Genomic DNA, 6,035 nt, shown 5'->3' with positions numbered 1-6,035 from the left:
CCATTTACAGTGCTTCAAGAACTAAAAAATACTTAGGAGTGTATTTAACCAAAGAAGTACAAGACCTGTACTCAAAAAATTATGACTCTGAAAAGAGAAATTAAAGAAGATACAAATAAATGAAAACATATACCATGCTCATGGATAGGAAGAATTAATATAGTTAAAATGTCCATATTACCTAAGGCAATATATAGATTCAATGCAATTCCTATCAGACTACCAATGGCATTTTTCACAGAAATAGAAAATATTATCCTAAAATTTATATGGAACTATAAAAGACTCCGAATAGCCATGGCAATCCTGAGAAATAAGAACAAAGTTGGAGGTATCACGCTACATGACATCAAATCATACTACAAGGCTACAGTAATCAAAACAGTATGGTACTGGCATAAAAACAAACACATAGGTCAATGGAACAGAGAGCCCAGAAATAAATCCATTCATATATGGTGATTTAATCTATGACAATGGAAGCAAAAATTTACATTGGGATAAAGACATTCTATTTAATAAATGGTGCTGAAAAAATTGGAACGACACATGCCAAAAAATGAAACTGGACCACTTTCTTATGCCAAATATGAGAACAAATTCAAAATGGATTAAAGACTTAAACAAAAGACCTGAAACCATAAAACTCCTGGAAGAAAATATAGGGAGTAAATTTGCAGACATTACCCTGAGTAATATTTTTACTGATATATGCCCTCGGGCAAAGGAAATAAAAGAAAAAAATAAACATATGGGATTACATCAAACTTAAAAGTTTTTTTCACAGCAAAGGAAGCCATCAATAAAACAAAAAGGCAGCCTACTGAATGGGAGCAGATATTTGTCAATGATATATCTGATAAAGGGTTAATATCTAAACTTTGTAAAACACTTATGCAACTCAACACCAAACAAACAAACAACCCAATTAAAAAATGGGCAGAGGATATGAAGAGACATTTCTCTAAAGAGGACATACAGATGGCCAACAGACATATAAAAAAATGTTCAACCTCACTAATCATTAGAGAAATAAAAGTAAAAACCACAATGAGATACCACTTCACTCCAGTCAAAATGGCTATCATCAATAAATCAACAAACAACAAGCGCTGGCAAGGTTGTGTAGAAAAGCGAATCCTGGTGCATTGTTTGTTAGTGGGATTGCAGACTGGTGCAGCCACTATTGAAATCAGTATGGAGGTATCTCAAAAAACTGGAAATGAAACTACCTTATGACCCAGCAATCCCGCTCTTAGGTATCTATCCAGAGAAACCCAAGGTGCTAATTTGAAAAAATATATGCACCCCTATGTTCATTGCAGCACTGTTTACAATAGCCAAGACTTGGAAACAACCGAAATGCCCATCAGTAGATGACTGGATTAAAAAACTGTAGTACAGGGGGCCGGTCGAGTGGCTCAGTTGGTTAAGAGCTTGCCCAAACCTGTGAGCTCTGAGCAGCAGGGTCGCAGGTTTGATTCCGACACGGGCCAGTGATGCTGAGCTTCCAACAGGTGGCAGGATGGCTCAGCTGGTGAGACCATGTGCTCCTAACAACAAGGCTGCTGGTTTGAATGGTGTGTTACACCCACCCACAACTAAAGGCTGAACTCAGCACCTTGAGCTGAGCTGCTGCCCGGATGGCTCAGTGAATAGAGCGTGCACTCTTAACAACGAGGCTGCTGGATCGACTCCCCCATAGGATAGTGGCTACCCCCACCCGCAACTAATTGAACACAGCACCTTGAGGTGAGCTGCGCGACTGGAATTGGAGCTGAGCTTGCTGCGCCCTCCACAACTAAGATTGAAGGACAACAACTTAGCTGTTCCCCTCCCTCAATTCCCCAATAAAATCTTTAAAATAAAACAAAACAAAACAAAACAACAAATTACCTGTGATACATTTATACAATGGAGTATTACTCAGTTATAAAGAACAATGAAATCTTACCATTTGCAGCCATATGGAGGGACCTAGAGAACATTGTTAAGTGAAATAAGTCAGTCGGAGAAAGACAAATACCATATGATCTCACTTACATGTGGAATCTAAAGAACTGAATAAATGAGCAAAGTAAACAGAAATAGTCTCAGAGATATAGAGAAAAAACTCATGGTTGCTAGATGGGAGCAGGATGGGGATAAGGGAGAAGGGAGAAGGGGTTAGACAGCATAAATTGGTAACTACAATATTGCCACAGGGACATGAAAGACAGTTTGGGAAATATAAGTAATAATGTTGTAAATATTTTGTAGGGTGTCAGATGGACACATGTGTTGTTAGGGAGACCACTTCATGAATGGTGTAGATGCTTGACCACTGCACTGTACACTTGAAGCTGATGTTGAATAATATTGTATGTCAACTATAATTTAATAATCATGGGATGTGGAGTATAGTGTGGAGAGTGAGTCAATGGAATTGTAATAGATATGTATGATATCGGGGAAAGGGGGGCAGTGGATTGGGGGCAGGGGTTGTCCTTTAGTGAGGGGTGAAAAGTATAACTATTGCATTGTTTTGTATACCTGAAACCAATAAAATAAAATAAAAAGACAAAGAATAAACAAAAACACAAGCAACAACAAAAAAAAGTAAGTTGTGCTTCAAAGGACACTATCAAGACAATTGAAAAGTCAGCCCCAAAATAGGAGGAAATATTTACAACTCGACAATAAAAAGACAACCCAAACTCAAATGGTTTGAATAGATATTTCTCCAAAGAAGATACACAAATGGCCAATAAGCACATGAAAAGATGNTGGTGGCAACCTGGGCCAGTGAAGCAACGTCCTCCACAACTAGACTGAAGAACAAAACGACAGCAACTTGTCTGTTCCCCTTCCTCCACTTCCCCAATAAAAAAAATATATATTTAAAAAAGAATATCAGCTGACTTTTCTACAGAAACTTTGCAGGCCAGAAGGGAATGGCAGGAGGTCTTCAAAGTGATGAAAATCAAAGGCCTACAACCTAGATTGCTTTATCCAGCAAGGATATCACTTAAGACTGAAGGAGAGAAAAAGAGCTTCCCAGAAAAAAAAATAAGCTAAAGGAATTCATTACCACCAAGTCAGCATTGTAAAAATGTTAAAAGGGCTTCTTTAAGCAGAAGAAAGAGGAAAACAATCTACCTAATGAAGACCAGAAACACAAATAACAAAATGGCAATCAATATGCACCTACCAATAATTATGTTAAATGTAAATGGATTAAATGCTCCAATCAAAAGACATAGGGTGGCTGAATGGATAAGGAAACAAGACCTTTACATATACTGCATACAAAAGACTTACCTCAGATCAAAATACACATACAGGCTGGAAGTAAAGAGATAGAGTAAGATATTTCATGCAATTGGAAATGAGAAAAAAGCTGTAAGAGCAATATTTATATTGGACAAAATAGACTTTAAATTAAAGAATATAAAAAAAGACAAAGAAGGGCACTACATAATAATAAAGGGATCTATCCAACAAGAAGACATAATCCTAGTAAACATCGATGCACGTAACAGAAGAGCACCTAAAGATATAAAACAAATACTGACAGACATAAAGACAGAGATCCACAGTAACACTATCATAATAGGGGACTTCAACACACCACTGACAACAAGGGACAGATCCTCCAGACAAAAAATCAATGTGGAAACAGCAGCCTTAAATGACACATTAGACCAGTTGAATTTACTCAATATTTTCAGAGCATTTCACCCCAAATCTTACAGAATATACTTTTTTTTCAAGCTCACATGAAACATTTTTCGAGGTAGACCACATATTATGCCACAAAACAAGTCTCAATAAATTTAAGAAAATTGAAATTATATGAAATGTCTTCTCTGACCACAGTGCTATGAAATTAGAAATCAATTATGAGAAAAAAAACTGGAAAACACATAAACACATGGAGGCTGAATAACATGTTACTAAATAACAAGTGAGTCAAAAATGAGATCAAGGAAGAAATCAAAAGATACCTCGAGACAGACAAAAAAATGAAACAACAATGACCCAAAATCTTTGGGATGCACGAAAGGAGTCCTAAGAGGGAAATTCATAGCAGTGCAGGCCTACTTAAAGAAGCAAGAAAAATCTCAAATCAACAGGTTATCCTTACACCTCAGGGAGCTGGAAAAAGAACAGCAAAATAAGCCCAAAGGGAATACTAGGAAAGAGATAATAAAGACCAGAGCAGAGATAAATGAAATAGAGACAAAAAAAANCATTTCTCTAAAGAGGACATACAGATGGCCAACAGACATATAAAAAAATGTTCAACCTCACTAATCATTAGAGAAATAAAAGTAAAAACCACAATGAGATACCACTTCACTCCAGTCAAAATGGCTATCATCAATAAATCAACAAACAACAAGCACTGGCAAGGTTGTGTAGAAAAGCGAATCCTGGTGCACTGTTGGTGGGATTGCAGATTGGTGCAGCCACTATTGAAATTAGTATGGAGGTATCTCAAAAAACTGGAAATGAAACTACCTTATGACCCAGCAATTCCACTCTTAGGTATCTATCCAGAGAAACCCAAGGTGCTAATTTGAAAAAATATATGCACCCCTATGTTCATTGAGGCACTATTTACAATAGCCAAGACTTGGAAACAACCGAAATGCCCATCAGTAGACGACTGGGTTAAAAAACTGTAGTACAGGGGGCCGGTCGAGTGGCTCAGTTGGTTAAGAGCTTGCCCAAACATGTGAGCTCTGAGCAGCAGTGTTGCAGGTTTGATTCCCACATGTGCCAGTGATGCTGAGCTTCCAACAGGTGGCAGGATGGCTCAGCTGGTGAGAGCATGTGCTCCTAACAACAAGGCTGCTGGTTTGAATGGTGTGTTACACCCACCCACAACTAAAGACTGAACTCGGCACCTTGAGCTGAGCTGCTGCCCGGATGGCTCAGTGAATAGAGTGTGCACTCTTAACAACGAGGCTGCTGGTTCGACTCCCCCATGGGATAGTGGCTACTCCCACCCGCAACTAATTGAACACAGCACCTTGAGGTGAGCTGCGTGACTGGAATTGGAGCTGAGCTTGCTGTACCCTCCACAACTAAGATTGAAGGACAACAACTTAGCTGTTCCCCTCCCTCAATTCCCCAGTAAAATCTTTAAAACAAAACAAAACAACAAATTACCTGTGGTACATTTAAACAATGGAGTATTACTCAGTTATAAAGAAGAATGAAATCTTACCATTTGCAGCAATATGGAGGGACCTAGAGAACATTGTTAAGTGAAATAAGTCAGTCGGAGAAAGACAAATACCATATGATCTCACTTACATGTGGAATCTAAAGAACTGAATAAATGAGCAAAGTAAGCAGAAATAGTCTCAGAGATACAGAGAAAAAACTCATGGTTGCTAGATGGGAGCGGGGTGGGGATGAGGGAGAAGGGAGAAGGGGTTAGACAGCATAAATTGGTAATTACAATATTGCCACAGGGACATGAAAGACAGTTTGGGAAATACAAGTAATAATGTTGTAAGTATTTTGTAGGGTGTCAGATGGACACATGTCTTGTTAGGGAGACCACTTCATGAATGGTGTAGATGCTTGACACCTGCACTGTACACTTGAAGCTGATGTTGAATAATATTGTATGTCAACTATAATTTAATAATCATGGGATGTGGAATATAGTGTGGAGGGTGAGTCAATGGAATTGTAATAGATATGTATGATATCAGGGAGAGGGGGGCAGTGGATTGGGGCCAGGGGTTGTCCTTTAGTGAGGGGTGAAAAGTATAACTATTGCATTGTTTTGTACACCTGAAACCAATAAAATTAAAAAAAAGACAAAGAATAAACAAAAACACAAGCAACAACAAAAAAAAGTAAGTTGTGCTTCAAAGGACACTATCAAGACAATTGAAAAGTCAGCCCCAAAATAGGAGGAAATATTTACAACTCAACAATAAAAAGACAACTCAAACTCAAATGGTTTGAATGGATATTTCTCCAAATGGCCAATAAGCACATGAAAAGATGCTCAACATCATTAGTCATCAGGG

Source organism: Hipposideros armiger, unplaced genomic scaffold (assembly GCF_001890085.2).
Source record: "Hipposideros armiger isolate ML-2016 unplaced genomic scaffold, ASM189008v1 scaffold_1509, whole genome shotgun sequence".
Lineage (NCBI taxonomy): Eukaryota > Metazoa > Chordata > Mammalia > Chiroptera > Hipposideridae > Hipposideros > Hipposideros armiger.
This window is presented reverse-complemented; position numbering follows the sequence as displayed.